The 24,318-nt window shown below is 43.1% G+C and overlaps 1 protein-coding gene across 1 annotated transcript in view; it reads left to right on the top strand.

Annotated features, from left to right (window-relative positions):
- serinc5 (serine incorporator 5) overlaps nucleotides 1–24,318 on the top strand; it is a 94,106-nt gene that overhangs the window by 18,165 nt on the left and 51,623 nt on the right. The window lies entirely within an intron of this gene.

Here is a 24,318-nt window from a genome sequence, read left to right as displayed (position 1 = left end):
ATGGGGTGCCTGGAATGTGCTACCTGGGATGGTGGTAGAGGTGGATACATTAGGGATGTTTCAATAGGCACATGAATGAGAGGAAAATCGAAGTTGTGTAGGGAGAAGGAATTAGTTTAGTTGGCTGTTTGATTAATTTATTTGATTTGGCACAGCAATGTGGGCTGAATGGCCTGTGCTGTACTGTTCTATGTTGTTCTGCTTCTGTATTACTGTTTACATTGCCTGGTTTCGTTACTAGCCTGGTAATTGTCTTCAAACCACGTGCTGGCAAGGTGGATAAATCGTAGGTCATGAAGGTGGTAAACTTAAATTGACCTTCTCTATTTATTCTCTCTCTTTATTAACCTGTGCATATATGTTTCAGCAAGTAAATAGGAAAAAGTTTATTAAAAAAATACTAAAACCCGTCCTTCAAAAAATGTCCTTGCCCTGAAGCAAATGTTGCCATCTACCAATCAGGATATTCTGCATAATTCAAGTGGTATTAGCTGACTAGAAAGTATGCACTAAATTAAAGAATTTGCATTTTACATTCTGGGCTTGTCGTTTTGTAGTTTGAGGTAGTTTCTGATTATTTATTTCTCTTTTTTCTCTTTCTCCCTCGGTCTTTAGGTCTGCCTTTTGCCATTTGCCATTCTCCATACTGGCACTATTCCTGGGTCATGTAATGGGAAGCAGTGGTGAAAGTATTGACATGACTCTTCACTGAAAATTAGTGTTGTGTTTCAATAAGAGTGGAATGCAATTAATTTTCCACATGCATTCTCTCTGGACGGGATGGCCTCATTGTAGTTCACCCCTGCCCTGTTTCTCCAATAAAAATTTCCAGAAGCTTGACTCGTAAGGGAAAAAGAAAGCTGTGATTATTTTGGGAGCCAGTTTCTGTGGAAAATTTGGCTTGTACTACTGTGAGCACAAGGCTTGTACTGTAATGCTTCCTTTTAGCAGAGTGGCATGAATGAGGAACACAAGCCAAACCCTGGACAGAGAAAGGGTTTCTGTGCCACAGTGTAACAAAAAATCCAAGAACTTGGTTGAAGCTTGTATCCTTGAGGAGAAAATAGATTATTTTTCTTAGTGGTGTTGAACCTACAAACTTAAGGAAACTTAACCAAAGCAATTTGTTTTGATCCACCGTCATGGCTGTGTTCTGGAATGAATCTTAAAGTGGTAGTAGCCTGCTAAAATGTTACTTTTCCCTTCCACAGGATGTTGTTGAGCTTCGTTAATTTTCAAGATGTTAGTTTCCCAGAGACAGTGGAGTCATTGCCTTGTCTTCCTTCTCCAAGTATTTCCATACAGTATGAATGTTAAGAAAGAAAAGCTACTCTTACTTTCCCTTGTATACTGTGGGGGGGTGGGGGGTGGGAGGGTGCGGGCAGGGGAGGAAATGGTGCTGGGAGCACTCTATCCAGAATATAATCCTCTTTTTTTTTGCATCTGATATCCTATTGGGATTTAATAGATCACAGAAAGTTTCCAAGTAACTTGATTCTTCAGTGATTGGTAACTTAGTCTAGTTCAGGGGGTGGGTAATAATGAGCTTTTTTAAAAAGCAACTTTTTCTTTGATTACAGCAATTTTCAGCAGTGGTCTTTTACAAACTGGACATGAAAGCATTAAGGTTTGAGGAGCTTAACGGTGCTGTTTGTTCTTTGACAATGTAACAATTGTATCCGACACTGAATGGCTGATAATATTGTTAACAATTAGTTGTCCAGGCTAAATACGGAGTTCTTAGGGCTGAAATCCTCAATAGAGAATGGGGTTCTTCTCCCATGTCTCTGGATAATTCTACAAATCAGTGATGTAATTAGTCAGGACTTGCAGTTGGTGGAGTGGTGAGAGGTCAAGAAATCATGAAACTGGATTGGTTCTTGTGCCATTGGAGACATTAACAGAATTATTTGAATTTTTTTAAAAGTGGTCTTGTATTCCCTCCTACAGACCAGGTTGGAAGGGTTTTGATAGAGTAGATATGACCTGTTTTCGTTGGCCCTCAACTCTTATTTGGAGTATTGTCCAGTTATGTATGTCACATTTACTATTTTTAGCAAGGTCTGGGAAAACCAGAGCATTACTAGAAGAGGAAAATGAGTAGAGGAAGATTACCAGAATGGTACCAGGAACAATGGACATCAGTGATACGGAAAGAACCTGTATTTTTTTTTTCATTTGGGGGCAGAGAAAGTTAATGGGAGATTTAATAGCACTGCTTAAAATTGAGAGATGTTTGCATAATAAGAAGTGAAGCAGTTGCCAGACAAGTTAGTGAACAGAAATTTAGTTTTGGGATAATTGACTAGAATCAGGGTGGAGGGCAAGTGAGGAGTTTTTCTTTAAACAGGTTATGCTAATTTGCAATGTTTAAAAGTAGTGAGGAGGCAACTTTTTGAGGTAATTTTTGGAAGGGAATTACATTAAGTGGGAAGGAGAAGTGAGACTAGTTACAGGCTACTTCCAAGAGCTGACATGGCCTAACTGTCCTGTGAAGTATGAGCCTCGTGAGCTGCTTGGTGTGGACTGGTTTAAATCAAACTTTGTCCTTCAGCGTTTGTAACTTTTTAAACTTTCTTACTAATATGCATGCAAGCCTCTTGGACTGAGATGAGTGTGGTGTTCCCTCACGAACAAGATGTGAGATTTTCCTTTAGTAGACGTTTTAAGTATGAGCAGGTGCATTTAAGCCAATGTCATATGATCAGAGGTAGTCGTGAACAGGCAACCTGATGACTATCTCAATCAAGCGTGCCCTTCTGTGCGGTACTGTAATAATAAGAACAGATGGAAAAAATCCAGAGCGTCTGCAGGGACAAATTGGAACTTGTTTGAAATTCAACAGTTTTGATATATTGGAACAATTATATGTGCAAACTGATAATTTCAAAGTTTTTCACCAACATAAAATATCAAGGCTGACCTTGATGTAAGGATTGTTTTGACTAATGTTGGAAATATGTGGTGATCGGTGGCAGCTGTTATGGTTGACAATACTGTGATTCACACACAGCTCCCAGTAACATTCTCATTTACTGCTGAGGTAATCAGAGATTACTTTAGTTATTTGTCAAACTTGGTTAGAGTTGGCCACAGGCCAGCACAAATCCAAATCTATCAGTAAGTTTTAAATGATTCCATGAAACTTCTTTAATCAAACTGTTGAATCGAAACCTCAATGCCAGATGTGGAAGACTAATAAAATATCTTCTTGATACCTTTATAAAAGAACAATATAAAATTTACTGGAAAGGGAATATGTTGTAAAAGACGTGGCCTTACCACAGAATTTACACTTGCTGCCAGGACAATAATTCACGGTCTGGTCTCCACCCTATCTCTCACATCCCCCCTTGCTCTCTCTCCTACACCATCCCCTCTCATCTCTTTTCTGCCTGATTCGGATCTGATGATCGCCTTTAACCTGTGCATTTATCTTTCCACAGAGCTGCATGACCTGAGTATTTTCATTAATCCATCTGCCCGGGTTGCCTGTTTGAATGGGACAGTTCATTCAGCATATTTGGGCTGAAAGCACTTGAACCATTTTGGGCCTTTTGCAATCATTCACTGATTTCCACATGTTTGAGGGTGGAGCCATCTTGTACAACAAAGCTGCATACTGTGGTCTAGGGCTGTACAGTAGAGCAAGTAGTGCTACTGAGTTAATTGACTGCTGATCCTGTCGGTGTGGAGTTCATCCATTTTCCACATGGTTGCATGAATCTCCCTCAGATGGTTTGGTTTCCTTCCATATCTCAAAGCGGTGCTGGTTGGTAGGTTAACTGGTGGCTGTAGATTGCCCTTCATGTACACAGGTGGTAGGATAATGGAGGAATTTCATGGGCAAATGTGAGAGGAAAGTTTGGGGGAGGGGTGTGGGAGAGTGGCATTGAAAGAATTGTTAATGGATCTGGGGAAAATGTATAAAATGTCCTTAGAACACTAAGGACATCCTGAATGCTAAAAAGAGGGCATTTAGAGATGGAAATAGGGAGGAGCTGAGGGCAATACAGAGGGACCTGAAAGCCAGGATCAGGGAGGCTAAAGACAGGTACAGGAGGAAGCTTGAGTGGAAACTCCAGCAGAACAACATGAGAGAGGACTGGAGGGGGATGAGGACCATCACTGGGTTCCGGCAAACTAGCAACAGAGGAGCTGAAGGCAGTGTGGACAGGGCCAATGAACTTAACCTGTTCTTTAACAGATTTGACATGGTGGCCCCTGCCCATCCCCCACATGAGCCATGTGTTGTCGGCCCCCAACCAACACGTATTCCACTCTCCCCTCCTACCCCTCCTCACAGTCCCCCACCCTTCTCTCATGACTATACCCCTTCCCCACACGAAACCACCACGGTGGGCTTCACGGCTGAACAGGTGAGAAGACAGCTGAAACGTCTCAACCCAAGCAAGGCTGCAGGACCGGATGGTGTCAGTACCAGGGTGCTCAAAGCCTGTGCCCCTCAGCTATGTGGAGTACTTCGCCATGAGGCTCTGGAGGGTTCCTGTGCTGTGGAAGACGTCCTGCCTCGTCCCTGTGCCGAAGACGCCGCGCTCCAGCGGCCTCACTGACTACAGATCGGTGGCATTGACCTCGCACATCATGAAGACCCTGGAGAGACTTGTTCTGGAGCTGCTCCGGCCTATGGTCAGGCCACACTTAGATCCCCTCCAGTTCGCCTACCAGCCCCGACTAGGAGTTGAGGATGCCATCGTCTACCTGCTGAACCGTGTCTACGCCCACCTGGACAAGCCAGCGAGCACTGTGAGGGTCGTGTTTTTTGACTTCTCCAGTGCGTTCAACACCATCCGCCCTGCTCTGCTGGGGGAGAAGCTGACAGCGATGCAGGTGGATGCTTTCCTGGTGTCATGGATTCTTGATTACCTGACTGGCAGACCACAGTACGTGTGCTTGTAACACTGTGTGTCTGACAGAGTGATCAGCAGCACTGGGGCTCCACAGGGGACTGTCTTGTCTCCCTTTCTCTTCACCATTTACACCTCGGACTTCAACTACTGCACAGAGTCTTGTCACCTTCAGAAGTTTTCTGATGACTGCCATAGTTGGATGCATCAGCAAGGGAGATGATGCTGTGCTACGGTAGGAAACTTTGTCACGTGGTGTGAACAGAATTATCTGCAGCTTAATGTGAAAAAGACTAAGGAGCTGGTGGTAGACCTGAGGAGAGCTAAGGTACCGGTGACCCCTGTTTCCATCCAGGGGGTCAGTGTGGACATGGTGGAGAATTACAAATACCTGGGGATACAAATTGACAATAAACTGGACTGGTCAAAGAACACTGAGGCTGTCTACAAGAAGGGTCAGAGCCGTCTCTATTTCCTGAGGAGACTGAGGTCCTTTAACATCTGCCGGACGATGCTGAGGATGTTCTACGAGTCTGTGGTGGCCAGTGCAATCATGTTTGCTGTTGTGTGCTGGGGCAGCAGGCTGAGGGTAGCAGACACCAACAGAATCAACAAACTCATTCGTAAGGCCAGTGATGTTGTGGGGATGGAACTGGACTCTCTGACAGTGGTGTCTGAAAAGAGGATGCTGTCTAAGTTGCATGCCATCTTGGTCAATGTCTCCCATCCACTACATAATGTACTGGGTGGGCACAGGAGTACATTCAGCCAGAGACTCATTCCACTGAGATGCAACACAGTGCGTCATAGGAAGTCATTCCTGCCTGTGACCATCAAACTTTACAACTCCTCCCCTGGAGGGTCAGACACCCTGAACCAATAGGCTGGTCCTGGACTTATTTCATAATTTACATTTTACTATTTAACTATTTATGGTTCTATTACTATTTATTATTTATGGTGCAACTGTGACGAAAACCAATTTCCCCCGGGATCAATAAAGTATGACTATGACTATGAAAAATATATAAGTTTATTTTATTGGAGTATTTTCAGTGAATGACCACATCAGCTCTGAGGCAATATTTGGGCAGATGATAAAAGCTTAGCCAGTGTCTGGATTTGGGAGACATTCTAATGAATGAGAAGTACAGGAAGGGATTTCCAGGATTTATGATTTTGGTAAATCGTATAAGACTTTTGGTGGTGGAAAATTATTGAGTGCTCGTGTCATGGAGGAGAAAGGCTGAAAATTAAGACAATTATAACACCAAAGCATCACGTGGCCAGGAAGCATGGAAATGAGTTGATGGATGTCAATATGAGCCAAGACGTGGGGTGCATGTCCTCTAGTTCAGCGGTCCCCAACCACTGGGCCGTGGACCGGTACCGGGCTGCAAAGCATGTGCTACCGGGCCGTGAGGAAACGATATGATTTGGCGATATAAGTCAGCTGCACCTTTCCTCATTCCCTGTCACGTCCACTGTCGAGCTTGAACGCATGCGAGGTCATTACCCGCGTGTCATCCATGTCAGCGCGGGAAGGAGATCAACTCCTCGAACTTGCAAATGATGGCAGGCTGAAAAGTATGTTTGACATAACATCTCTGCCGGCATTCTGGATCAAAGTCAAGGCTAAATATCCTGAGATAGCCACGAAAGCACTAAAAACATTGCTTTCATATCTAACATATCTCTGCAATGAATGCAACGAAAACTAAATTGCGGAATAGACTGGACATAAGGAACCCCGTTCGAGTATTGCTGTCTCCCGTCACCCCTCGATAGGACCGTCTTGTTGCAGGAAAACAAGCCCAGGGCTCCCACTGATTCAGTGATATTGGTGTGTTGCAATGATTTTATGTTCATATGAGGAAAATATGTAATGTGTGTTTAATATCCAAATGTTACTTAAAATGTTATGATGCTATTGACTTATATAACCATATAACATTTACAGCACGGAAACAGGCCATCTCTGCCCTTCTAGTCTGTGCCGAACGCTACTCTCACCTAGTCCCACCGACCTGCACTCAGCCCATAACCCTCCATTCCTTTTCTGTCCATATACCTATCCAATTTTTCTTTAAATGGTAATATCGAACCTGCTTCTACCACTTCTACTGGAAGTTTGTTCAACACTTACTTCAAGCTCCCCTGTCCTCCCCTGATAATTGACTTATCACTATATTCATGCGAGGAAAATATGCGCTGTGTGTTTATTATTAAATTAGTTAGATAAACCCCTTTAGAAATGAAATTGAGTGTATTAGCCACTTATCACCTATATTCCGGTCGTGATTAACACCCCCTCCCCCCTCCCCCCCGAACAGAATCGCCAAAAACGATATGTAGAAAAAAATAGGCATGTATACGCGTGCGCACTGGTGCCCGCGCAAGGATTCATGGTCACGGTAGTCTTTCTCGGGGTAAACACAACGTATTTGACTGCTACTCTTGTCCGTTGGCAACCCTACCCCCCACCCCCCGGACGGCTGGTCTGCAGTGCAAAAAAGTTTGGGGACCCCTGCTCTAGTTCGGTGAGAATAGAGCAAGAGGTTGACTAGGGTTGAAATGGTCATGTCAACAGTCATCAAAGGCAGTGAGCTTGCACTGATGGGGGTTTACTTTTACTTTCACAATTGAGAAGTTTAATGATCCATATTGTAACAAATTCAGCCATCCCCAAAACATTGGTTTGTTTTATTTATTTGAAATGCACCCCAGTTAATGCTTGGAGCACCTCGACTATTTTGTTTTTATTTAGAGCAAGGTAACAGTCCTTTTTGACCCAATTACAATTAACGCACTAAATTGTATTCATGGGGAGAGCGTATTGCTCCTACTCCTTGCAGACAGCAGTGGAATTGAACTGGTCACTGCCGCTGTATTAGTGTTGTGCTACAGTGCCTTCGAGCGCTTCAAGAGAAATTGCCTTTGTGACTGGAAATCTTTCAGTTCCTGTACACACCATCTGTTGATGCTGTGGGACATCCCACAATGACTGAGAGTGACCGGGTCGAGATAGGAACTCAATTGTGCACAATGTTACTGGAAAAGATTGTTTGGGAATTGCTTCAGTTCTGTGAAAGATTGTGAGGTAAGGGCCTCTATCAGTTGGAGTTGACAATGGATATTGTGTCGTAGCTGTCTAGATGCGCAAGGCTGGGCAGTATGATATGGAGAGCAAGTCCCTCTCCCCCCCCCCCCCACACACATCTAAACCTAAACAAACGGCAGAGACTGAAACAGTTAGGTACCAGAAGCATTGCAGGAGACTCCAGCTCCAGATTTTTCCCTCTGGGTTTACTCCTGAAGCCTTCCCTGTGAGTGGGTATAGCTGCACGGTGGCAGAGGTTTCAGATCAGAGTTTTTCTTCTCCTAGATGAGCTGCTAACCACGGCCGATGAGCCCCAACTGCCCAACGCGACTGGTTTTAAGGCGCCAGTAACCCGCCTTTGCCCCTTCTCCGGTTCCACTAGGCCTTGTAGCTAAGCCAAGTGTGAAGGCCAGGAGCTGGATTTGGTTGTCAGAGGCTATTTGAGGTGCATGCATTGGAAGCTTTTAATAGGCAGTGGGAACTTGACCCTATTACCACCCTCGGTTATAACAACCTGAAAGAACGATTAGTGCCACTGTTGTGATGCCTGTCATTAACTGTTCATGACTGGAGCATGGTTGGTGCTTAACATGTAGTCTGCATAGCTCTGAGATGCCTGATGGGTAAAAAACAATTGGAGGTTTTGTGAGATGAGTTAATTAATCATTTGGTTAACTGTCCAGTTGTAGAATTGGATAACACTGATATCAGAAGTTTTAACTAGATAAACACGCATGGATCAGTTTTGCTATATTGTCGCTTTTCAAATTTTCTCAGTAAAACAACAAACATTGAATATAAAAATTGTAATTTTGGTGACTGTCTTTCCTGTGGTTGAGGGAGAAGTCACTAAGGTGCCTCATTAACAATGCTTCATTCAACATAAATTTTAGTATCAGTTTAACCCTACATCAGTCTGTAATCATTAAAGGCCCCAACATTTCAGTGCATCGTGCTCTTCCATTTTCTGCTAGCTTGGTTTCTGACCCTGTGGCATGAATTGCTGATGGTAAAACAAGTTTTGGGACATTGCTCACAATGGTTTGTCATTTGAGCCAAGAGCAAAGACACAAGCTCTTTGGCCCCTTGTATCTGTGAAGACCATCTGGCACCCATTCACACTAATCCCATTTTGTGTTCTTCATATTCCTATCAACTCTCCGTGGGTTCCACCATTTGCTCAAGAAATGGGTCAACACGCACAGTGCTGGAAGAACTTAGTGGGTTGGAATGTAATGTGAAGGGTTAGTTTAGTAGCCAGTCGAAAGCCTAGTTCCACCATGTCGGTCGTCGATTGGCCTATTTGCAGCTCTTTCCCATAGTGTGCCACGATGCTGGTGTTCGGTTCCAGGTGCCTCAGGTATAAGAATATCACATGCGAGAGACTCACTGGCTTTTCCTTTGTCTCCAGGGGCTGCTCTTTACACTGAAGTCGTGGCCAGTGCTGAAGAGCCGTTGGAGAAAGTGTACTTTTTAAAATTTATTCATTTATGGGATGTGGGCATCGCCAGCTAAGTCAGCATTTATTGCCCATCCCTAGTTGTCCTTGAGAAGGTGGTGATGAGCTGCCTTCTTGAACCGCTGCAGTCCCTGATGTGTAGCTACACCCACAGTGCTGTTGGGAAGGAATTCCATAATTTTGACCCAGAGACAATGAAGGAACAGCGATATGTTTCCAAGTCAGGATGGTGAGTGACTTGGAGGGGGATTTTCAAGTGTTGGTGTTCCCAAGTATCTGCTGTTCTCGTCCTTCTAGATGGTAGTGGTCGTGGGTCTGGAAGGTGCTGCCTTAGGAGCTTTGTATTGTTGCAGTGCATCTTATAGATAGTACACACTGCTGCAACTGTTTGTTGATGGTGGAGGGATTGGATGCTTGTGGAAGGAGTGCCAGTCAAGTGGGTTGCCTTGTACTGGATGGTGTCGAGCTTCTTGAGTGTTGTTGGAGCTGCACTCACCCAGGTGAGTGACAAGTATTCCATTACACTCCTGACCTGAGCCTTTTAGATGGTGGACAGGCTTTGAGGAGTTGGGAGGTGAGTTATACAGCACAGGATTCCTAGCCTTTGACCTGCTCTGGTAGCCATGGTGCATGTATGGCTAGACCAGTTCAGTTTCCTATCATTGGTAACCTCTAGCATGTTGATAATAGGGGATTCAGTGATGGTGATATATCAAGGAATGATGGTTAGAGCCTCTCTAGTTGGAGATCATTGCCTAGCACTTGCGTGGCTCAAATGTTACGTGCCACATGTCAGCTCAAGCCTTTTTGCCCCCAGATATAGACTGCAGGTATAGAAGGGCTCACATTCACACTAGGCTAGGTATCTGTTTGTTGAATGTTTAATTCTGTAGATGTGTAACTTGGGGAGAGTTAATGAAGTACCTGTTGGGTTTGAAGTGCAACTGAATATAGTGTCATAGTTTTTGTAACTTGGGGTAGCTTAGATGTCTGGTCGAATGTTTTAATGTTTGTCTGTAAATACATGGTTAATGTGCCTACTCATAATCGGTGTCTTCTCTCACTTGCTGAACCTGCTTCCCTGTAACAGTTGGCAGCATAGACGGAGGGAAATTTTGGGCCCAAATCTTCTAGGCCTGAAACGTCGACTGTTCATTTTCCCCCATAGAAGCTGCCTGACCCACTGAGTTCCTCCAGTGTTTTCTGTGTGTTGATATCCAGATTTCCAGCATCTGCAGACTCCCTTGTGCCTAAGAGGGACAAAAAGGGTAACTTACACTGGTTAAGTAACCTATCAACCTGATTGTGTTGTGGGAGGAAATCCATGAGGTTTTGGGGGAAAATGAGCAAATTTGAGTTGTAAGGCAATAACTCTGCCAGTTCTCCCACTTTAATATTACTAGATTATGATGTCATATACTAACAAATTGAAGGAGCACTGGAAGCTAAGTAATTACTGGCTTGTCAGGTTAACGCCAATTGTCGGATGGTTACTGAAACCTGACATTAGAGAGTGAATATTTTCGGTGTGAGTCGTGCTCACTAGGATGGTATAAAGGAGCCTGTTTGTGGATGCTTCCAGAAAGGGTGTGATTAGTGGATAATGTTCTATCATGCATGGGTTGGAACTATTCTTAGATCTGGCAAGTAGTTTGTCAGTTTAAAAAATGACTTGTAGAGAGGAAGGAGAAAAGATTCTGTAGTGGGATTGGAGAAAGTAAGGAATTGTGTCTTAAAGTTTGCAGACAACTGTGGTTTATGTGGACGGCAGGTTTTTCTTAAATTCAAATTGGGGAAGTAAATATTGGAACAGGAGCCTCTTAGCTGCTTGTACTGTGCACAGATAAGCTGTGACACAAAGTCACTCAGTCTATCACGTCTATGCTGACTCGCTATCTATCAGGAACTCTCATGTCCTGTTCACTGGCTGTTTCTATGTAGCCTTGCAATTTTTTTCTCCAAATGCAGCAGTCTTTAAAGGTGAGAAATCTGACTTCAAATTTTGATTGCATGTGCGCAATTTACTAAAAGCAAAATAGTTACAGATGAATGGAATGCAAGCACTTGTCTCAAAGGGATCTGGCAGTGTTTTGTGCTCTGGAACCCTCATCAGGATCTAGGAAACAATGGACATTTATTTAATCTGTTTCCTACTGAGATGTATATAAAAAGATTAAAGGGGCTAATCATGAATAGTTGGTTACACAAACACATCTTGGATTACTTAGAGTGCTAGGGAGAAGTGTGATCCATTTGATCTGTTTAACATTATTCCATGTATTGGGCTGATACAGACAGAACAGCAACCCAGAATGAACAAATAAATAAATTGTTAAAAGTTATATGGAAATGTTTTAAAAGATATTAAAAAGACAAACTACTGTTTAATTGAGTAATACATTTATTTAAATGAAATGCAGAACAAATTGGAACACTTGGTTATTGATAGGAATTTATCCAGTGTATGCATTGGGAGTGGTGGGGGGAACATGTGGAACGTGTTGAGGACAGCTCCCTCATAGCTTCCTGTCACTCTGAATACTGGGCACTTCTCAATGTGAGCCAATGCCATGATGCAATATCTGTCAGATGTGCAATGTTCCTTTTGCAAAACTGTGTTTGCAGTGTTGTGTGGGGAAATCAGATCATGCTGAACTGTTGCTTGTGACCATTATTGGTCCGTTTGGGGACATGGTCTGCGCAGTGAGGACTTGGGAGATGTATTTATTCAGAGGGTGGTATAAGGCCTTCGATCACTGGGCAGCTGCTGAGAGGAGAATGTATTTTACAGTTGAGTTTAATTGGTACTTATTGTTGCAGCAAAATGGGCGTAATTGGGTGGTGTGGGCTTGTTGGACTGAAAGAGCTTGTTACCATGTAGTATCTCTATAAACAATAAAATGTTTTAATAAAGCAGTGGGGATGGGTTGAATCAATGTAATGTTATCAAAAAATCATTGATTATTGTCACTCTTTCACTCTTCCCCCTCTCCCCCCCCCCCCACTATGTCTGCCTGCTGCTCGCAGTTCTCTGGCTGTGAAGAACAAATGAAGCAAGAGCAGGCTGCCATTGTACCTGCTTCTCCATTAAACAAGATCATGACTAATCTCTTGCCCTAGCTCTGCTTTCGTGCATAAACACCATACCCCTGGATTTCCTGTAGAGTAAAAATTGATTGACTTGTCATTAAACGTTGCTGGTGCTTCTCCATCCTCTAAAGTGGGGAATTTTCCAAGGATTCATTGGAATCGGACATGGAGAGGGTCAGTAACTTCAAATTCCTGGGTGTTACTATCTCAGAGGACCTGTCCTAGACGTATCATTTAAAAAAAAAATTGTGAAGGGAGTGCAACAGCATCTCTACTTCTTCAGGAGTCTGGGGAGCATATCTATGTGAAACGTTGTCATAGGAAAGCAGCATCCATCATCAGAGGTCCTCACTACCAAGGCCAGGCACCTTTCTCAGGGCTGCCACCAGGTAGAGGGTACAAGTGCCTCAGGACTCCTACCACCAGGTTCATGAACAGTTACTATCCCTCAATCATCAGGCTCTTGAACAAAAGGGGATAACTACACTCACCAGTTGAGATGTTTTCACAACCAATGATCCCAGGGTTCTTTATCTTGTTATTTCATGTTCCCATTATTTACTGTTATTTATTTATATTTGCATTTTTTTTATGACTGCAGGAAAAAGAATCTCAGGGTTGTATGTGGTGGCATGCATGTACTCTGATAATACAACTTACTTTGAACCTTGAATTGCCACCCTTCAGCTAATGAAACTTTTTTTCCATCAGCTCTCAATGGTCGGTCTCTTCCCTGAGACCTGAACACCTCCCCCTACACACCTCCAGTTCTAGGCACACCAGCCAGGAGAAACACCAGCCCTGCATTTAACTTGTCCATAAGTAGCATGGTACCATGGTGGTTAGCGTGACGCTACTACAGCTTGGGGTGTTGGAGTTCGGAGTCATCTGGAATGTGAGGGTTTTCTCCGAGTGCTCAGGTTTCCCCCCACAGTCCAAAGACGTACCAGTAGGCTAATTGGTCTTTGTAAATTGTCACGTGATTAGACCAAGATTGAATTGGGGTTTGCGGTGCGGTGGTGCATCTCTAAGGGCCTATTCCGCGCTGTGTCTCAATAAATAAATAAATATTCAGTGAGATTACCCTCATTCCAGGTTAATAGCTCCTTGGCTCAGCCCAGGTCAAACCCTCATTTTCGTCTTTCACATTGGCTTGCTTCATCCCTCCCAACATTTCTAGCTGCTGTTCCTGCAGCTGAGTGAAGCTCTGCTTCTGGGATTTCCCCTTCAAAGAGTTCTTTAAACCCTCCTCCAAAACTACTTCTGAAAGTTTTCGATTGCATCATTCCAACGTGCCTGCATACTACACTGCAGAGCAATTCTCCAGTGGCATCAATGTTCGCTCTATAGCTGCGTGCATCAACCATTGCTCTGAGCAGGAAATTTTTTACACAGCCTGAAAACTGCAAGACACTTCTATTTATTGAGATACAGAATAAACCTTTCTGGCCCTTCGAGCCACTCACAATCTCCTAATTTAATCCTAGTCTGATCTTGGGAAAATTTACAATAACCAATTAACCTACCAACCAGTACGTCTTTGCTCTGTGGGAGGAAACCCGTAAGGTCACAGGGAGAACGTAGTGCAGGCAGTGGTGGATTTGAACCTGGGCCGCCTGTTCTGTAAAGCAGTATGTTACTATGCTACTGTGATTTGTAATATGTATACTATGAATATTTAGTATGAAAATTGAAAAATCTCACATTTATTGAAGCATATAATGAAATACAGTACAAAGAAAATATTTCACATTTCATAAACTTTTTATTGTCTGACAGCATTGGTGTTCAGCAGGCTGACGGTTTATTAACAATGAGCTACCGGTTTCCATTCTGAGTTAATTGTTACAGTTTGTAACAGTGTTATAACTTGAAACACTAACAATGTAAATGAGTCGAAACTCTAAAATGTTTCAAAGTAAAAGTTGTGGCACGTTTATTATTTAGAACATTTGTGTTAATGAATATAATTCATAATTACAGGGTATTTCACAATTATAACATAGATTTCAAATTTGTATTAGCATAATTTCAAAATTATACTAACATTTATATAAAAGAAAATTCCAGCTGTGTGGCTTTAAAGGTTATGTGTGTGGGAGCATTTCAGTTATTGCGCAGCCGTGCAGCTGCACAGTTTGGAGGGATTAGTGAATGGCATGCTTAATTGTGTAGTTTTCTTACACCACTTCCCCCTCCCCCAATCTCCCCATATCTGCAGATGGAGATAATTAACATCTTGTTTTACAAACCCACTGACTCTCTCTGTTATCTTGACTATACTGTTTCCTCTCCTGTCACATGGTTTTTTAAATATATAAATGCTATTCCCTTCTCTCAGTTCTTCAGCATCTGGACTTAGGATGAGGCTTTCCATTCCAGAACATCGTAGATGTCCTTTTTCTTCAAGAGATAGTATTTCCCCTTCCTTCCATCAGTATAAATGCTGCCCTCAGCTGCATCTCCTTCATTTCCTGCAGGTCTGCCCTAACCCAATTAAATCCACTCCCCCCCCCCCAACGTAACAGTGATAGGATTGCCCTTGTCCCCACTTACAAGCCTCAATATCCCAAAATTAATTCTCCACAACTTCTGTCATCTCCAACGGTATCCCACCACCACGATAACTTCCCCCTTCGTCCCCTCCCTGCTTTCTGCAGGACTTGCTCTCACCGTGACTCCCTTGTCCACTAATCTCCCTCCTAGCGCTGATCCCTGCAAGCAGGACAAGTGCTACACCTGTCCCCTCACCACCATTCAGGATCTGAGGCAGTCATTCCAGGCTTCCATCTGTGAGTCTTTCAGTCGTCCACTGTATGCGGCGCTCACGGTGCAGTCTCATCAACGCCGATGAGGTCTGATGTAGGTTGAAGAACTGCTGTCCACCACAACAGCCAGGTTTTCCCAGTGGCCATCCACTTCAGTTCAACATCTCGTTCACACTCTGACATGCCTGGCCGTGGCTGGCTGTGCTGCCAAACACAGGTTAGAGGAACAGCATTCCATTCCTTCTGCTGGTCTCCAAGACGACAGCATGGACACCAATTGCTGCAACTTCCAATCAGAATCAGGTTTATTATCACCGGCATGTGACGTGAAATTTGTTAACTTAGCAGCAGCAGTTCAATGCAATACATAATCTAGCAGAGAGAGAGAAAAAAATAAATAAAATAAGACAAAATAATAAATAAACAAGTAAATCAATTGCATATATGGAATGGAATGTGCAAAAACAGTAATACTGTGTATTTTATAAAAGCGAGGTAGTGTCCAAAGCTTCAATGTCCATTTAGGAATCGGATGGCAGAGGGGAAGAAGCTGTTCCTGAATCGCTGAGTGTGTGCCTTCAGGCTTCTGTACTTCCTACCTGATGGTAACAGTAAGAAAAGGGCATGCCCTGGGTGCTGGAGGTCCTTAATAATGGACGCTGCCTTTCTGAGACACCGCTCCCTAAAGGTGTCCTGGGTACTTTGTAGGTTAGTGCCTAAGATGGAGCTGACTAGATTTACAACCTTCCGCAGATTCTTTCGGTCATGTGTAGTAGCCCCTCCATACCAGACAGTGATGCAGCCTGTCAGAATGCTCTCCATGGTACAACTATAGAAGTATCTGAGTGTATTTGTTGACATACCAAATCTCTTCAAACTCCTAATAAAGTATAGCTGCTGTCTTACCTTCTTTATGATGACATCATTATGTTGGGATCAGGTTAGATCCTCAGTGATCTTGATACCAAGGAACTTGAAGCTGCTCACTCTCTCTACTTCTGATCCCTTTATGAGTGGTATGTGTTCCTTCGTCTTACCCTTCCTGAAGTCCACAATCAGCTCTTTTGTCTTACTGACATTGAGTGCCAGGTTGTTGCTGCGACACCACTCCACTAGTTGGCATATCTCACTCCTGTACGCCCTCTTGTCACCACCTGAGATTCTACCAACAATGGTAGTATCGTCAGCAAATTTATCGATGGTATTTGAACTATGCCTAGCCACACATTCATGTGTATACAGAGAGTAGAGCAGTGGGCTAAGCACACACCCCTGAGGTGCGTCAGTGTTGATCGTCAGCGAAGATCGTCACCGCTTCACCTTACCCCTTTCCCCACCCTTAATATTTTCCCTCATTCCAGTGGCCTTCTTACCCCATCCCCTTCCCAGCCCTCATAAGCTGCCTATCACTTCCCTCTGGTTCCCCATCACCTTACGTTTAGTCGACAATCTACAGTCCTTTCCAATCAGGTTCCTTCTTTAGCCCTTTACCTCTTCCATCTATCACCTCCCAGGTTCTTGCATCATTTCCTTTCTTCCCTCCCACTCACCTTCCCCTACCCCTTCCCCCAACCTTTTCCTGGTTTCTATCCCTTGCTTTCCAGTTCTGATGCGGGATCTCCACCCAAAATATCAGCTGCTTATTTCCCTCCACAGATACTGCCTGACCTGCTGAATTCCTCCAGAATTTTGTATATGTTGCTATTGATTTGAATAATTTATTACATTAAATTTATCATTGAAGCCATTTTAGGGTAGACTGGTTGTTGTGGGGTGATCAAGACAAATGATGAGTGGTTGTCCTCCCCCCCCCCCCCTTGTCAGAGAACATAGAGCTTGACAGCACAGTACAGGCCCTTTGGCCCACAATGTTGTGCTGACCTTTTAAACTACTGTAGGTAAATCCAACCTTTCCCTCCCACAAAGTCTTCCATTTTTCTACTATCCAAGAATCGCTTAAATGTCCCTAATATATCTGCCTCTCTGACCACCCCGGCAGCAAATTCCACTACCCACCACTTCTTTAAAAGGCAGAGGGGAGACATTCCCCTCCCCCCTTCAGTCCCCTCAAATTTATGCTCCATCTTATGAGTCATTTCCTCCCTGGAAAAAGTCGATAGCTGCCCACTCTATCTTTCCCTCTTATCTAATACACCTCTATTGAGTCACCTCTCATCGTCTTCACTCTAAAGGGGGGAAAAAAAGCATTCAACACCATCATCCTTTCAAAGCTAATCAGTAAACACCAAGGCCTAGGCCTTAATTCCTCCTTGTAGAACTGGATCCTCGATTTCCTCATTTGCAGACCCCAGTTAGTTCGGATTGGCAGCAACATCTCCTTCACAATCTCCCATCAGCACAGGTGCACCACAAGTCTGTATGTTTGGCCGCCTGTTCTACTCACATTGTGCTTATGACTGTGAGGCTAAGTACAGCTACAATACTAGATTTAAGTTTGATGACATCGCTGCTGCTGGCTGAATCAAAAGTGGTGACATACAGGAGTGAGATTGCTAATCTGGCTGTGTGGCTCATTCAACATCAGCAAAACCAGAGAGCTAATTATTGACTACAGGAGGAGGGAACCAGTGGTCCATCAGCCATTCCTCAAGGGGTCAGAAATGGGTCAGCAACTTCAAATTCTTCGGCATTACTTATCATTTCAAAGAATCTGTTCTGGGTCCGGCAGGTAATTGCCACTACAAAAAAGGCATAGCAGCATGCCTGCTTTCTTAGAAGTTCGCGAAGATTCAGTATGTCATCTGAATCTTTTGACAAACCTCTGTAGCTGCATGGTGGAGAGTGTACTGAATGGTTGCATCATGGCCTGGTATAGAATCACCAGTGACCTTGGACAAAAAAGCCTTAAAATGGGAGTGGATACAGCCCGATCCATCACAGGTGAAGCCCTCCTCATTCTAGAGTACAATCTACATGGAGCACTGTCGCAGGAAAGCAGCAGCCATCGTCCAGGCTATGATTTTTTTCTCAATGCTGCCACCCGGAAGAAGGCACAGGAGCCTTGGGTACCATATCACCAGGTTCAGGAATAGTTATTAACCCCCCCAACCATCAGGCTCCTGAACTTCACTCAACCCAACACTGAGCTGATTCCACAAAGTTCGAAGTACATTTGTTATCAATGTATACATTATACATCCTTGAGATTCGTCTCCTTACAGGCCACCGTAAAAGAACCTATTTTTTTAATAAAGGACCAACAAAGAGCCAATGTACAGAGAGAGGAATGAAAAAATCAAATCCTGCGAACAATAAAAGTAAGCAAAAGTCATTTAGAATGAGCCTTCAGACACAGGGCCTGGTGCAGGTGGAGCAGGCCTGCAGGCTCAACCTCAGTGCAGCGAAGAGCGCAGTAAACGTCACGAAGCAGTAGCCAGAACAGGCCCGACCCTCGACTCTTGTCCCAACACTTAGGTACAGAGAGCTTAGAAAAATAGAGGGCTATGGGTAAGGACATGTTGGGCACAGCTTTGTGGGCCGAAGGGCCTGTATTGTGCTGTAGGTTTTCTATGTTTCTATAATTTGCTCTAAGGCCTGGATCCCGCTGCTATGTTCTGGACTGTACCTGACCTTTCCAAATCGGCCCAGGGCTTAGATCGATCAAACCTTGCACTTGGTTTAAGTGGACAAGCTTTGAATTTCCTCCGCTTCGTCGAATGTGCCTCGATCTCACTCCTGCATGCACGTTTCAACCCTCAACTCTGCCTCATCTTCGCCCGCCTCTTCATTGTTTACAGTGATCATTTATCATAACTTTTTACAGAAAGTGTTACTAATAAAGTATTTGGTTGTATTTCTTGTTTTGTCAGTAATTTGTTGCTCGTCCTCAGTAGCGCCATCTTAAACCGGAAGCAACCTGTGAACTCACTTTCAAGGACTACAGTTTATTTATTACTTATCTATCTATTATTATTTTGTCTTGTTTTTCTTTTGGTATTTGCAATATTTGTTGTCTTTTGTGCATTAGTTGTTTATCCTTTTGTGGTTTTTTTCATTGATTTTATTGTTTTCCTCTGGATTAGTATGAATGCCCACAAGAAAGTGAATCATGGTGTTATATAGTAACATATATGTACTTCGATAATAAATTTGCTTTGACTCTTGAAAAGCCCTAGCTCATTCAACCTACCCTTGTTTGACGTGTTCTTCAATCCAGGCAGTATCCTGTAACTCTTGTCTGTGCACTCTAAAGATTCCACACAAGGATGTGTTTTTTTTAAAAAAGAGAACTAGGAAATAAAATTCGTGTCTCTATCTGCTCATTGTAATGAATAGTGAAATCATTACCTAAATTTGGCCATAGGACTCCTCCTTTGAGAAGACTCTCAGTACAACAGTACAGCAACAGAGACTCCCAGTGCAATATCTTGCCCACCCCACCCACATTGCAGTGGTACTGGGACACTGGGGTACTTCATTACAGTGTGTCCAAACATTTGGGAGGTGGAGCAGAATGTTTAATTACTGTGACAGGATGCATACTTAAACATACACATAAACAGGATACTGAAAGGAAGGAGTGTTTCTTTCCAGACAAGTTATGGGAGGGGGGGGAGAAAACAAATATTTAATGTTAACATGAAACATATGGATTCATTTGGAAATAAAATAGATGGACTCCCTGCTGCTTGTGACATTCTGTGAAGGCAAAATACAAGTGTTTTTCTTTTCTGGCTTTTTGAAATCTTTATTTTTCTCCACTTCAGTAAGATGTGTTATTTTTAACATGTGTAAAAGCTCTGTGCAGAATTTTCCATAGGCAAGGCTGTTAAAATGAGATGTTTGTGTGTCTTTTCCTCCTCCCACTGAATTGTGCACTGTTCTTGATCTCCAGGAGGCAGGGGATTTCTGGGTGTGTGTGCCCACACCAAATTCGAGTGCTGTAAGATGAGCACAAGTGTGTGTGTGTGTGAGAGAGAGAGAGAGAGAACAAACGGTTTCAATTGTTAGTGCAGGCTGCACAGTATTGTAATTTAAAAATGTATGAAGCCTGTATAGCATTGGTTCTAAGATTTCTCCCAGTTACCATCAATTGATAGGGTATTTTAGTGTGCGATAGCTGAGTAACCTACCCTTTACTGATGGGTGACCCTGGTGCATGGAGTTATTTTTGCGTTTAGTCAAAAATTTACATTTTCAGAGGATAATGCACAGTAGAGGCAGGCTGGTAGAAGTCCTTTGTTCTGCAGGTGTGTTGTTGTAAGTTCCATCTTCATGTATACTTTAGTGAAAAAGTCAGCAATGACTTTATTTCAGCTTCCTGGAGATGAGCATAAATGGACATTCTTTATAACAATTCATCGACCAAGGCTGAGGTGATCTTGGTTCTCAATGAAAGCTTAAGACAAAGATTAAACTGCAGCTGCTCTACATCCAGAATAAAAACAAAATACTGAAAATATTCCACAGATCTCAAGGTTGTTCAATGTCATTTTGATTACACAAATGTAAGGGAGAATAAAATAATTACTGTGGCTCAAATGCAGCACAAAATAAAACAATAAGGTAACACTAATAATAAAAAGACAATAAATATAACTACATAAGATAAATTGTATGTATGTAATGTCCATAAAGTGAAGCTAGGCACAGGAGCAAATGGGATTCCTCATGAATTTACTGACCCTTTTCAGAAACCTTACTTTCTTTATGCCCTGATGGTGGGTAGGCTAGTGCCAGTGATGCTTTGGGCAGTTTTTGACTACCTGTTGTACAGCCTTCCTCTGTACTACAGTGCAGTTTCCGTATCAAGCAGTGAAGTTACTTGTTGGGATGCTCTCTCCTGCAAACCTATAGAATGATGTGAGTATGGATGTGCAAATTCTAGCTCTCTCTCCTTAAAAGTAGAGGTATTGGTGAGCTTTCTTGACTGTGTAGGATGTGTTCTGAAAGCAGGAGGTGTGTGTGATGTGAACTTCCAGGAGTTTGAAACTGCTCAGTTTCCACTGCTGTGCCACCGATATAAAGAGGGGCATGAGTGCTGTAAATTCTTCTGAAATCAATAACCATCTTCTTTGTCTTGTTGACATTAAGGAAGAGGTTATTTGCCTGGCACCGCGCCGTGAGCTATTTCACCTCATTTTAGGCCATCTCATTGTTGGTGATGAGCCCCACCACTGTCATGGCATCAGTGAACTCGGATGTTTGGGTGTGCAGTCACCTGAGAGCAGAGTGTATAGCAACGGGCTCAGCACTCAGATCAACAGACAGTTCAATAGAGCTTACACAGTTCTATAGTCCAATTCACTCCAGTAGCAAACTAATTAGATGAGGTGCAGTATCTTAGATTGAAAACATTGGGTGTGGTGATGCAATCTTGCTCGATACTAATCTGTACTGAAACTTTTGTGGGCCTGCCTAGTTGGCATGCGGTTTTGCAGGAGACATGTAATTGAGCCATATCTCTGCATCGTGGAAATTTAAGAATCTTCCACCATCCCTCGTTATTGAGACACTTGCAGGTTCTCCCCCCACCCCCAGCACATCCTTGGGTGTGCTATTTGTTAATGCAATCAATGCATTTCACTATGTTTCAATGTACATGTGATAAATAAATTTTAGTCTTGAAAAGGGTTTTGAAAGCAAAAAAAAAAATCTCTTTTGCTATCTGGATTTCCCTTGAATATGACATGTAGTGAAGATCATATCCATATTGATTCCAGATGGATGGATTCCACATGGTGATTTCAGAAAACAAGTCTTTAGACTTAGGGAGGCAGTTGCTGGGGAGGCCCCTAGCCGATACTTTGAGGTACACTGCCAAGAGACTCTTCTATTTACTGCAGTGGTGTTTGCCCCTCTTGTTGAATTCATCATTCTGTTATCACTGAAATTCCCTGCTATGCACTCCTCCTTTAAGGTGAGGTGGATGAACTGTAAGTTTGTCATTGGTTTCTCCAAGTTTTAGAACTTCTTCAATGGCAATACCACGTTTTGAGGAATTTTGTTTTTGAGAGTGCTGCTTCCAGCACTTGCAAGCAGTTCTCATCCATGCATGAAAGGGTGGGAGAGGGGAACTGGGATGGGATGTGTTTATGGGTATTTGAATCATAGATTCATAGGATGATAGGTGGTCTTTACCTCACTAAAGAATGTGTGCATGTCTAGGCTGTCAACAAGTTGCTGAGCCTCCTCCCTTTCTTCCACCCACTTGTTCTCTGGTCAGAGGTTTTCTGTTGGATGTCGGCTTTGGGTTCCTGTTGAGCAGTTCCTTTTTCTCCCCCCTCAGTAGTGTAGTGAAGTTTCTAATTCAAGAGCAGCTTGCGTGCTTAGTTTCTAGATGTCCTGGTCATCCACATCCAGGTGTGATGTTTATTACAGTGACAAAAATGTAGCTTTCTTTTTAAGGATTCACTGGTCATACAAGCTTTATTTTTTTCCACTAATGATGGACTTGCAGAAACATTAGTAGAGACCCTGCAATGGAGCCAGTTGTTTTGCAAAGATGGGTTGGGCATAAGCTTGAAGATTGCAGATAGGGCACCACAGAATTTGGCATTAGATTAATGTTAAAAGGCATTGTTCATCCTACTTTATTTTCATTTTGAAGGTCTTGAAGTCATTGTTAGCAAGATGGCTAAAACTTTTGAAACTATGCGCTATTTAAGATGGAGCATGCATTCACATTAGTAAAAGGCTAAATTAAAATTTCATGCCAACACACGTGTCTCTATAATAAGACCATATGACATATGAATTGAGCCATTTGGCCAATTGAGCCTGCTGCGCCATTTGATCATTTGCTAATTTATTATCCTCCTCAATCCCATTCTCCTGGCATCTTCCTATAACCTTTGACACCCTGACTAATCAAAAACCTATCAACCACCTCTTTAAATATACTCAACAACTTGGCCTTTGCAGCTGTCTGTGGCAATGAATTCCATGGATTCACTACCCTCTGGCTACAGAAATTCCTTCTCATCTGTTCTAAATGCATGTTGCTCAATTCTGAGACTGTGCTCTCTGGTCCTAGACTCGCCCACGCCCACTATAGGAAATATCCTCTGTATATGCATTCCATCCAGGCCTTTCAATATTCAATAGGTTTCAGTTAGATTTGCCCCCCCCCCACCAGTTCTTCTAAACTCCAGTGAGTACAGGCCCAGAGCCATCAAATGCTCCTCATACATTAACCCTTTCATTCCTAGAATCATTCTCGTGAACCACCTCTGGACCCTCTCCAAAACCAGCACGTTTTAGATAGGGGCCCTATACTGCTCACGATATTCCAAGTGCAGTCTGACCAATGCCTTTATAAAACCTCAGCGTTACATCCTTGCTCTTATATTCTTGCCATCTTGAAGTGTATTTGTCTTACCACTGACTCAATCAGCAAGTTGACCTTTAGGGAATCCTGCATAAGGACCCCACGGCCCTTTGCACTTCTGATTTCTGAATTTTCTCCCTGTTTAGAAAATAATCTGTGCCTTTATTCCTTCTACCAAGTTGCATAACCATACAATTCCCTACACTATATTCCATCTACCACTTCATTGCCCATTCTTCTTATCTGTCTAAGTGCTTCTGCATACTTCCTGCTTCCTCAACATTACCTGCCCCTTCACCTGTCTTCATATCATCTGCGAACTTGGCCTCAAAGCCATCAATTCTGTTATCCAAATCATTGACATATGCTGTGAAAAGAAGTGGTCCCAACACTGATCCCTGTGCAACACTAGTCACGGGCAGCCAACCAGAAAAAAGCCCCTTTATTCCCACTCTTTACCTCCTGCAAATCAGCCAGTCTTCTATCTTTCCTGTAATACTATGGTCTCCCGTCTTGTTAAGCAACCTTGTGTGCAGCACCTTGTCAAAGGCCTTCTGAAGATCCTAGTAAACATATCCATTGACTCTTTTGTCTATCCTGCCTGTTATTTTATCAAAGAATTCCAACAGATTTGTCAGGCAAGATTTGTCCTTGAGGAAACCAGGCTGACTATTTTATCGTGTGCCTCCAAGTACCCTGAAACCTCGCTCTTCATAATGGATTTCAACATCTTACCAATCACT

Source organism: Mobula hypostoma, chromosome 5 (assembly GCF_963921235.1).
Source record: "Mobula hypostoma chromosome 5, sMobHyp1.1, whole genome shotgun sequence".
Classification (NCBI taxonomy): Eukaryota; Metazoa; Chordata; class Chondrichthyes; order Myliobatiformes; family Myliobatidae; genus Mobula; species Mobula hypostoma.
The sequence above is the reverse complement of the archived record's forward strand: the minus strand, read 5'-3'. Positions and strand labels throughout refer to the sequence as shown.